This window comes from Triticum urartu, chromosome 5A (assembly GCF_056163025.1).
Source record: "Triticum urartu cultivar PI428250 chromosome 5A, HENAU_Tu73, whole genome shotgun sequence".
Taxonomy (NCBI): domain Eukaryota; kingdom Viridiplantae; phylum Streptophyta; class Magnoliopsida; order Poales; family Poaceae; genus Triticum; species Triticum urartu.
In genome coordinates this window covers 658178957-658190982 of record NC_141877.1, presented here as the reverse complement: position 1 = coordinate 658190982, position 12026 = coordinate 658178957, and the positions used below count along the sequence as shown (strand labels likewise).

The window sequence follows — 12026 nt, the reverse complement described above, 5'->3', positions numbered from 1 at the left end:
CGAGGATATATAAGCGGCTTGGTTGGAGACCGTGATCACACACACATTAACCTCCTCTCTTGGCAGGCCACTGATCAACTATCAAGCTGCCCTTTGACTGCCTAGCTAGGTAGCGGGAGTGAGAATCAATGGCATCCCGGCTGGAGCTGCTCATGTCGCAGGGAATGCGACTGTGGAGCTATCTTACCTCCTCATCGGCCGCTGCAGCAGGAACCGGAGTTGCTGTTGCATCCTCCGTTACTCTTGCCAGTTCCAGAAGCCAGCCTCAGCATCGGAACCGTGACCCGCCTAGAAACAGGGCAAACGCGGCAGGGAGGGCTCGCGAGGCAGAGAAACAGTGAGCCTTACAGTTTGGAGAGAATTCTCTGACGCAGGATACATACATGTCGTAGTGATGATTTTATATGCTGCTCCGATCAAATTGATGAACAAGTGTGCAGTTCAGAATTTTGTTTTGAGTGGGAGGTGTAAGCTGGCTATTGAACTTTGCCGTTTTGCATCCTGTGTTGGTTGTGTGTTAAAGGCTCGTATCAAACCTGTACGTAACATGTTCTTTATCTCAAAAAGAAAACTCATGTATGTTCTCCGTAAATCAGCCTCTCGGTTGGAGGAACGACCATGTGTGCTGCGGATGGATGTGTGGTTGTTCATTTTCATCCACCTGAGTTTGATTCTACTGAAAGCGAACGTGCGCCTTGCCGCTCTGTTTTTGATCCATTAAAGGCAAATGAGGAAATTATATACATTTCAAAACAGCCTCGCTTATATATAAAGTAATCATCATGTCCAAACATCAAGTTCAACTGGCAAAAAGAAAAAAGAAAAAGTCTGTCGGGCAACATCACAAACATGCTCAAAAGATGACGTCCTACCACACACAAAGAATCGATCATGCTGCCTAGCCGATCCCTATCCCGCTGCCTAAAAAGCGAGTGTCAATGCTGAAAGAAGGACATAAATTTAAACACGGAGTCCGTGGCACGCTGCAAAAAGACCCGTTCAATCACCAGGGGTCATGCCATCACCGCATACATTAACCAGAAGAGACGTCCCTCCTACCGATACGTGTGGCCTGGACTTTCAGGAATTATCCACAATCTGGAGCATACCACTTGGACCTCAAAGCCTCATGAACAAAGCTTCATAGGAGGCGGGTAACATGACATAAGAAGAAAATGTGGGTCCTGGACTCTAGGACCAGAGGCTAGACGGAAGAGTCGGGACGACAAAAGAACCCGCTTCGTCCCTACCGCTCCCGCGAGCGGCTGGGCGAAGCCTAGGCGCCGCCGGCCCTAGTCCACCTCCCGCCTCCCCTTCCCCTCGCCGCCGGAGGCCGCGGCCGGGAAAAGCTTGGTCCGCGTTGGCGGCGGCAGGGCTCTCCCTCCTCATATGGGGTGCGTGGTGCGGACGCGTGGTCAGCGGGGGCGCCGCGCTCGACGTGGGTTCGCGGCGGCGAGGCGCATGGGTTCACCAGCGGCGACGGCGTGCATCCTTGTTGCGGTGGATGTGCAGGTGCTCGAATGGAGCGGGGGGCAGGTGGTGCATGCCTACGCGAGGCGGCGGTGGCGGGCCTCTCGATTTAGATCTGGATCAGGGGCGCCTCCGTCCGGCTGCACGTGGGCGGCGTGGACCGTGGCGGCGAGGATGCTGGTTGGCGTGGGAGCAGGCATGCTTTGCGGGGTCGCTCCTCTGGAGTTGGTGCGGGAGCGGCGCAATCGCCCCGGCGGACCCGAGCTTCCGTTGGGGGATGCCATGGGTGACGAGCATGGGCTGGCCTTAGCCTGACTAGCTCCGGCAGCGCGGCTTGCGGTTGCATCGGTGGACTAGGGCTCGGGGTCAGTGGTCGGTGGTTTCGCCGTGGGTTCTCCCTGCGAGCGTGGAGACGGGGCGGTGGTCAGCCAGTGGTGGCCATGGCGCGGAGCCGAGGTGGAGCGGGTTTGCCGGAATGGCTGCTAGGTGGCCGGAGTTGCCGGCCGCCATCTGCAGCCCCCATGGTTTGGGCCGACGAACGCCTTCACTGGGTGTGTGTTCTGGCAGTAGGCCGGTGACGTGGACGAACGTCCGTGCAGGAGTCTGACCTAGTCCTCCTGCCCAGAGTTCATTGCTCCCTACACGTGGTTGGGACACCTCTGGCTAAGCCAAGGTGGGTCCTTCCGGTCCGGTTGGAGAGGCGTCCTCACGTTATAGCGTCAGTAGAGGTCCATGGTAGTGGTGGTCGGGGCATCCGTGTGCCAGCGGTTGGATCGGTGCCTCAAACCACAGACTTTGCGTCGTATAAGCTGGTTACTCAACAATGGCCATTGGGAGCCACTGAGTCATGTCCCTCGGTCCACCGGGATTGGTGGGATTGCAAGTGTGGGCGCCCCGAAGATGGTGGCGCTGACCCTTGGTGGCTGATGTCCGTCTTCTCTTGCCGCGGTTTGTGCACTGGGAAGCGGATCATGGGCGGTGTCTCTCAGCTTGCAAGTCGGGACGGAGGCCCTGGAAGGTGGTCCGCTTGGTTGGCCCTCTGGCGGGGATCACGGCGGTGGTGGTAGCTATGCCTCTTGGTCGCGTGGACGACAAGAGGTGTAGCGGGGAAAGGCTCGGGTGGGCCATTTGTCTTCGGCAGTGGCGGCATCCGGATTTGGAGCAGGGGATCTGAACTCGCCATGCCTTTCTTGAAGACCTCATGATGGCATGAGGGAGCTACCGAGCGAAAGCTCTGCGCTTTGTCGCTGACGACTGCGACGCTCGTGGGCGTCGTTTTTTTTTTTGAAGACGCCGTCATGGTGCTCCTCTCCGTGCCTGAGTTTTTGATGAAAACCCTTGTCCGTTGGACTTGACAGCGGCGATACCTGGCGTCGTTCCCCCTTCCGAGGACGTTGTCATGGAGCTTAGGTGTTCCAGGGTGTTGTATGGCGGTGTTCTCAGGTCTTCCTGTGTTATGTTTCGGTCTTGTAGTCTCCAGCGGTCTGCGTTTCACGATTATCCTGGGATCGGCTGTGTAAGAGGGTTACCTCACCATCTTGTATCGTTTGGTCGTGTACTTTGTGGGGTTGGTTATTTATATATAAAGCGGGGCGAAAGCCTGTTTCAAGGAGAGGACTCTCGGACACCACACTGAGGGCATAGCCCATCGTCAGGATCATGTCGCTTCGTCACCTATGTCCACGAGGGGGAGGCGATCACACATAAGCTACAAAGCAAAGATCTTGACCTTTGAGGGAGCAACACTTTTCATAAAGGAGTGGTCCACACCAGATTCGGAGCCCGCACTAGTGCACAATATGATGAGCCAACCGAGCAAAGTCATTATGGGGTCTTGGACCAAGAAGCCATGTCAGGTGAGTGATGCCCTACAGGTGAACTTGATACAGTTGTAGTCATGTCAAAGTAAGAATATCGATCCCACGAGTCTAGAGCTCCGCGCCATCGATTTGCCTTGTCTTCAATGGCCTTAGGGCTTTGGAGGTGTGGTGGATCTCGGCCATTGTCGACGGACGGGCTCCTGCTTCGTTTTAGATGTTTTTTTAGTCTATTTAGGATTTTCTCATGTTTTGGATGATGAGACGGTAACGGCTTCATGAAGATGGAATAAAGTTATCACTGAGCGCCCGCGACAACAACCTGCTTGTCCAGAAGACCGGCAGGCTAGCCGACCACCCCGCCATGGCCCACGCCCTCGAGCAAGCGTCCGCGCGGCGGCTCTCCTTACCGAGCAGGCGTTCGCGTTCCTTTTGGCCACGGCGAGGTCGAGCGTGGATGGCACGGTGAGGGCGACTCTGAGGACTTTCGACGGTGCCAGCGGCCCGTGCCTCTCGCTGCTCGGCCTCGATCGGCGACTTCGACGCGGCCGTGTGGGTGATTGAGGAGGACCAGCTATTAAAACGCCATATCGGCGGCAAAGTGCAAGGCCGGCGACTTCCAGGGTGCCCGCCAGGTGTTTGACGAAATGAAGAAGGGGGAGCTGCGACCCCTATGGCAACTCCTGGAACTACCTCCTCGGGGGGCTGCTCAGGAATGGCGGAGCCACCGAAGCGTGCGACCTCGTTGAGGCCATGGAGTGGTCTGAAGTCTGAACCTGACGACGTCCAGAAATCACTGACGTACAATATCCTCACACACCTCGCCTGAAAAGCAATGAAGATGGATTTGGCAACAGATTCTCGATCAGATGTTCCTGGAAAAGCTGACGCCGAGGACTACAATCCACACATCAGGGGGTATGTCTATACCGGGAGAATCAAAAGTTTCCAAGGATTTGCACAAGATGGGAAGGGGAGATCTGTCTGCTGAAGTCAAGTGCTTTTTTCAGAAAATCATTGTGCAGTCAGGTTTGGAACACTGATTTATTTTTTAACTTATTATGGAGTTACCTGAGTGAAAATTGCTTGTCCTTATACGATATTCATGTGCCATTTATGCTCTTCACTCCTCTCCACCCCATGTATAAGTAGATATCTTTGCTCTAAATCAGTAGGAAACATTCCCTACTTTGTATAGATTAAAAGATACATTAGCAGAACAACTAGGACACATTCCCTAATTCAACATGGATTTATTAGCTAGCTCTGAAATGACTCAAACTGGATTCAAAAAGGAAAATAAAATAAGACAGTACATTACTATTCTTCTTTACATGAACTTCTTTTGCTTGCTACTATCCTGCTAATTCTTTGCTTCATCAGACACGCATGTGTCTGAGGCCACATGCTTTATTCTAAGTATCTCAGTAGAAACTTGTCCCATACCTGGCCGCTCTTTGGGTGATGTCATGGAGCAAGAGAGGCCTATTCTTAAAAGTGGGATGACGCAATTCTTCATCATGTCAGTTGCATTGCTGCTATCTTGTAGCATTGTCGGGTCAACAACCTCACGAATATTCTTTGTAAATGCTCTATCAACAAATTCATGAAGGCTTATACCATCGTTGAATTTTTCATCAGTTGGACTACACCCTGCTATCAGTTGTAACAGAAGCACTCCGAAGCTATAGACATCACCCTTGGTTGATATCTCTTCGCTCATTCCATACTCTGCATTTACATGTAAAACACATAATAAAATTAGAGAATCACCACTGTTTGTACAACTCCATAAGGAACAAACAGAACCACTATCTTGCAAATAAGCTTATCTCACCTGGTGGGATGTATCCTATGGATCCTTTTAAGCGGCTCAAACTTGCTGAACTATCTTGATGTGCATTTGCTGTGCTGAACAAGAATCTTGCTAGGCCAAAGTCGATGACGTACGCAGCCATGTCAAGACCCAGAAGTATATTGCTTGGCTTCAAGTCGCAGTGTATAACTGGAGGTGCACACTGATTGTGAAGGTAATCCAAAGCAACTGCCACATCCAAGGCTATGTTAGTCCTTTGGCTTAAACTCAGAATTTTCTTTTCACCATCTTCAGGATCTTTTAGATGTAGCCACATTTCTAGGTTCCCATTTGGCATGTATGGGAACACTAGGGCCTTGAAATCTGCCCCAGTATGATCCACAGAAGAGCATGAGGTAATGATTTTTACAAGATTCCGATGGCGAACATTTCTTAGGGCTTCACACTCTGCTATGAAGCTCCTATCTGCCCCAGTAATGTCAAGGTCAAAAATCTTGATGGCAACTTGATCTGCTTGAAACTGCAGACTTCCCTTATAAACCCTTCCAAATGATCCAGAACCAATTAAGTTTTCAGAAGAAAACCTATCAGTTGCCCTTACCAAGTCTTCATATGATATCTTCTCAAATGATATCTTCTCTAGCTTCTTTACGTGCGCATTGTCATGTTGCAAATGGGGATTTGCTTGCATCCGTTTCCTCCTATAAATTGTTGCCATACAAGAGAAAAGGATTGCAGTGGCAACAACAATTGGCAATAGAATCACTAGGACTAGAACCAGTGGCTTCTGCTTTCTTTTGCTGTCAGACAGAGCCATACAAAGAGACATACCTCTCATCGGGACAATTGTACACAGATGATCATTTCCTTGGAGTGAAACTGCACCAATGTTGTCAAAAACACCACCTGTCGGAACTGCTCCATCAAAATGGTTAAAGGATAAATTCAGGCCTTGCAGTGATTTCAAGGATTTGAGGAACTCTGGTACTTTTCCAGACAAATTGTTCCCAGAAATATCCATGTGTTTTATGCTGACTAAGTTGGAAAATGTTTGTGGAATTCTTCCTGCAAAGAAGTTGTTTTGCATCTCAAGATACTCCAGATCAACACACTGGCCGAGAGTTGATGGTATGTTGCCAGTCAACCTGTTATTTGACATGTTGATTTTCTTCAGATGAAGGAGACTTCCAACTTCATCTGGCATTCTACCAGACAAGTAGTTGTTTGACAAGTCCAGCTCTTTAGAAAGCGTAGAGATTGTCAAGATTTTACTTGGTATACGCCCATCTAGTGAGTTGTGAGCAAGGTTGAGTATGGTGAGTTGAGTGCATTGTCCTATACTTGCAGGTATTCTTCCACTGAAGCTGTTATGATCCAATTCCAGCGTGCTCAGCTGGACAAGATTGCCAACAGTATCTGGAATCTGACCCGAAAGCCTGTTTTGCGCAAAGGATAGATCAACCAATTTGTACAATTTCCCAATTGTTGATGGTATATTACCGGTGAGAAGATTGTCACCCATATACAAGCCAATGAGGCTCTTGAGGTTGCCAATCTCCGATGGTATAGGTCCAGAAATTTTGTTGCTACTTAGCCACAAGTAGTCAAGACTATTTGAAAGATTCCCAATAGAACTTGGCAATTTCCCATTGAGATTGTTCCCATCCAGGGCCAACATGTTCAGTCTGGAGCACTTAGATAGTGAAGAGACAAAGCCCCAATCATCTGCTTCTAGTTTGTTGATTGCCAAATCGAGTAGCACTAAATTTGGCAATGAGCCGAAGAATGGTATGAGTCCAGTAAATCTATTAGTGTTCAGGTCAAGCCTTTGTAGGTGGTATGCTTTGAGAAGAGAGGATGGGATTGGTCCATCAAAACTGTTATATGAGAGTATTAGGTCCTGTATATTGGGGAGGGTGTAGCCAATGTCAAAGGGTAATCTGCCGACAAGTGAGTTTTCTGCTATGGTGAGACTTTTCAGGGATGACATATTGAAGATGGACGGTGGAACCTGCCCAGATAAGTTGTTCGTAGTCAAGGTCAATATCTCTAGTGTTGGAATATAACCTAAGCTCTCTGGGATGCTCCCAACTAAATGATTGTTTGTAAGATAAAGATGAACTAGGGAAGAAAGGTTCCCTAGTGAGGAAGGTATTCCTCCTGAAAGATTGTTAAACCTTAAAGAGAGTTTCTTAATAGGGGACGATGCGACAGTAACAGAAGGTATCGAACCAACAAAATTGTTCTTTTCAAGGCAAATGGCACCAAGTGACAAAGTGTTGAGCAGAGCCTTTGGGAGTTCCCCAGTAAGACCATTGCTCATGAGCCTAAGTACTTGAAGAGATGAACTATTTGCCAAGGACTGTGGGATGACCCCTCCGAGGGCATTCGTCCCAAGATCGACATATGTGAGATGGCGACTGCTGCCCAAAGACGGAGGTATGGTGCCGGTAAGCATGTTTTTGGCAAGAACTAGCATGCGCAGCGCAGGAAGGTCTCCGAAAGCAGGAGGGATGCTCCCCTGGAGCTTGTTGTTGCCAAGGTTAATCTCTTGAAGGCGCTTGCACTGGCTAAGGCTATGTGGGATCTCTCCACGGAGGGAATTGTTCCACAAACCCAGAATTTGGAGCTGGGAACATGCAGAGATTTCAGGTGGGATGTTACCTTCCAAAGTGTTCATGCTGAGGTTGAGGTTGGTGAGTCGGCTAAGGAGGCCAAGCTCGGACGGCACAGCGCCATGGAAGCTATTGTTCGACAGCTGGAGCCTTGTCAGCCAAGTGAGCTTGGCAATGCAAGGTGCTATGGTGCCTGAGATGCCTTGGGATTCAAGGTTAAGCCAATGACATGCCGGGGGGACGTCACGCCGCAGGTGATTCCGTGCCAGTCGCAGAACTCCGTGGACGTGTTGGTCCATGAAGCTAGAAATCCAGCCGGATCCGAGAGCTGGGATTTGAAGCAAAGGAGGGCTTGTCTATCGCTCGGCGTTTCATCGCAGATTCCTAATGATGGTAGGCTGCAAGAGAAACCCAGGAAGAGGCAGAGAAACCGAAAAAGGCCTGGAAACAACAAAGTTGTCATTACTCAGCTATCGAGATTGATGGAAGCTCTCGCTTTGCAAGAGGATTTCTAGGTGTGGTGTGTAGTGGTAGCTCACCCACTTTAAATAGAAGGTTGGCATCTTTGCTTGGAAAGTGGCGAGGAAGGAATATGTGGAGGCTATCTGTGGAGTGGAAGCTGAGGACTTCTAAGTGTGGTTTGCACGCAGTCTACGGGCGGCAATGCGATCGTGCTGGCGGAGGCGCAGGTACACAATACCAGAGCAGATGACACTGATGACGTTGGCAGGGACACAACCAAGTGACGCATGACAAGCCAGTATATATACAATAAAAAAATTGCAGCTATGTGGACTCCTAAACAACACCCAGCTTAGATGCCGACGTTGGTAAGGGTAAGCATATAATTGACTGACTGACTACTCGCACTGCAGGCCCAGCTCAGCGAGATCAAGACAAATGCACTAGTTGATTAATGAGGTGAGAAGCTTCCTCGCTGGAGGGAGCAAGGTTTCAAAGGTACCAGGAGTCAAAATGAGTTTGGTTGTGAGCTTAGCTTCCTTTGGGAGGATCCTGGATAGAACAAATGCTTTGGTTGGTTGTCCTGTTCAGCCAAACTAGATGATATCTGCAAGTTGGAATGTACTAGCCCTGGCAATTAATAATATTAATAATAAATGGCTAACGCACACGCTTCCAGCACAATGGTAGGTGTGTTTGGATTACATATCTGCCTGCTGGCGACCCTTGGATCAACTGGAAGCGGTTGTTGGCGCTCCACTTGTACCTACAATATGGAGTTCTTAGCAAGTTGTCCGTTGTCAGGTTGCTATTGGATTACACTGGATGATTGTCAGTACTAGTCATCGTCAAGAACCCCAGACCCGTCATATAAAATCAAGCAGTCAAGGGTCATTCCATGGATGAGCATCCATCGTTTGGAAAGAAATAAGTTCACATACACACTGCCAAAACGAGACGAAAGTTGTCTTGCATAGTCAACTACAAAAATGCGGGATCCTGACGATTGCTAAATGCTTGTTTCATCGTTCTATACTGGCGTACTTGCTCTTCTTGACTTGAGATTTCAGAGTTCAGACTGAGAAAGTATATATGTGCTATTATAACAACTGCTTTACAAAGCCCTTCAAGCACCGAAAGTGGCATAGTTTTGTTGGGGATACCGGCGTACAAGGAAGAAACATAGTTTTTCTCGGTGTTTCCAACATAGAACAGCCTGGAGATATAAGCAAAAGAGGACATATATGCAGTGTAAAATCGCTAAAAAGTTGAGAGTTGGTGGGTGAAACTAGCACGAACAAATATGAAATTGAGAAAGACCTGCATGAAGAAAATAAATAGGACAGTATCAAATTTGATATTCTAGGATGGTGGGAGGTTAATGCTTCTAGATTTGCAATATTGGCAAGATTGGCCCGTGATGTGTTGGCAAACCCCGTATCAATGGTTGCATCAGAGTTGGCATTTAGCATGTATGGGCCAAGATCGGCCAAGACATTTTACTCATATCAATATTGAAGAGGATATGGAGATATTAGCAATCTTGCAAAAAGGAACATGTTGTTTTTGTAATTTCCTTTTACTGTATTTGCATTTGTTACTCTGTGTGCTTATTACATATTTATTTCAGTTTATTTCAGAACTAATTGAAGAATTTGATGGTGGAAATTCATCCAATTCAAAGGTATCACAAACTAGCAGCGAGCCATCTCCATCTTCTGCTAAAGTTTTGGGTTAGTTACATCCTCCCTAGTCAATATTTTTATGTGGTACTAAGTGGTGAGAAAAGTTGAGTGTTGTTGATGCCTGTTGGTGATGTACTGATTGTTATCAATTTGTCATGTACCCATGATGTGGACACTTTTGTGTTTCTCTTACTTAGTGCTACGTGGAGCTATGAAGGGTTGTTGTTTTGCCATTTGTCGCTTGGTGTTGCTTACTTGCTTGGCTCGCTTGCTTGCTGCTGCTTGCTGTGTGTTTGGGGCTTGCTGCTGTATTGAACACTTGAACTTGCTTATTTGGTATTTTGGTCCCTCGAGAGCTTAAGAGATGAGGTGCATGTCAGCATGTGTGTGCGATGCTATGATTTTGTGAGGAAGCACAGTAGGTTTTCCGACTGCATGTATTTATATTTTCTAAAGTATGTACAAGAAGGTTTCCCTACTGCATGCATTTAGACTTCTCAGAGCAGAAAAGGTAGAAAGACTGGTACAAGGCCGAAGGCTCCCTACTGTATAATCGTATAAAGGCTTGAAACCATGATTGAAGGCCTAAATGAGACTTTGTCTTTGCTCTGTGAACCAACAGAGACATCTCCTGCTTGAAGTTGGCCCTGCATGCATTCCTGATTATCCAAATTGAAAACCCTGTATTTGTTCAGGCAGCAAGTCCTTCCAAAGCCACCTAATTGGCACGTCTCCCAAAGCCACCTAATTGCTGCAATGACAAGTGATCGGCCCAAAAGTAATTTGTATGCAGTGGAAACCTGAAACTTTTTATCCTTTTATTCTTTGACATGTGTAAAGCTGCTGCCTTTTGACCATGAGGTCACGGGTTCGACTCTGGGAAATAGCCCCTTGCAAAAACGTAGGGAAACTGCATACAAAAGATTCAAAGTGGTCGGACCCTTCTCTGTACCCTGGGCAAGCGGGTGCCCTTTTATTCTTCGCTATGTCTGGTATGGACTCTGAAGTACAGTCTTCGTCTTCGCGTCGTGGTAGGAATGGACGCGTTCCCCTCATTTTTCTACCTTCAAACTGATTACTTATTCGCCATTTTGACTCGTTGAACGCACTTAGTAGTAGTTCGCTGGGGGAAGGTAGCTAGGTAGCTAAGCTGGGTGCCTCGGTGAGATTAACTTGCATGTATAAGTACTACTCACTCAAGGGGCTGGCGGTCATCAGTGAGACAGTCATCTATCAGCTAACAAAGGTGCCCTTTGCATAGCTAGCTAGTGAGAATCAATGGCGCCATATTTGCGCTCCCAGCTGGTGCTACTCAGGTCGCCAGGGCAGCGACATCTGTTGAGCTATCGCTCATCGTCATCCTCCGCTGCACCAAGCACTATTACGCCTCCACCTGCTCCTGCAGGTATGCACATCTTCTTCTTGCTATATATGGATCATATCCCTGCACTGACATGCTTCATCCGTGACCTAGGAGGACGTACCAGTTCCAAAGGCTCGCCTAAATACTGGATTTATGGACCTCCCGGCTTAGCATCGTCTATGCTATCCTTGATGGTGCTACTCACCCCCTCATCCTCCGATGTGCCAGCAGCTGATGGTGCTGTTATCACTGGGCACGTGCCTTATGAACCCCCTTTGCAAAATGCAACATAGCTGTGAGGTCATGATACAGTGACCTATAATGGAAGTCACGTATTACTATTGTCATATTGATTTTTCTTTTGACACGGCATGTCATATAGGTAATTCTACGTGTGTCTACGCGTCTTTTTTTTGGCTATATGCATCCTTGTTATGTAGAGGCCGTACGATGTATGTTCGTTATAATTGTATCACTTGATGCGACATTTTAAGTTAATGAAAATGGCATTTATCATAAAAGTATACTGCTCCAATCAACTTGATCAAGAACTGTGCATGTTCAAATTTTTATTTTGAACGGGAGAGGCCACGTGATTGAACTTTGGTGATTTGCAGTTATAGGTCATATATATCAAACCTGTACCCAATGCTTATTGGAGGCGATTTTAATATTCTTAGTACTAGGAAGAAAAAAAATTATTACCGTTTCGACACACATTAGCCTTTCCTATTCAATGTTGTGATTGACAGTTTGCATCTTCGGAAGGCTTGTATGTTCGGGCGCCAGTTCACTTGG

General features: G+C 47.8%; 2 pseudogenes across 1 annotated transcript; one reads left to right on the top strand and one right to left on the bottom strand.

The window, feature by feature from the left end:
* The window catches only part of LOC147973839 (uncharacterized), a 40260-nt pseudogene extending 28511 nt beyond the window's left edge, over positions 1-11749 (top strand).
* On the bottom strand, positions 4310-9677 carry LOC125527574 (uncharacterized; annotated as a pseudogene). Its single transcript, XR_015603025.1, has 2 exons — positions 5125-9677; positions 4310-5018 (listed from the first exon to the last, which is right to left on the bottom strand). The product of XR_015603025.1 is annotated as an uncharacterized LOC125527574 (transcript).
* Positions 11750-12026: the final 277 nt, after the last annotated feature.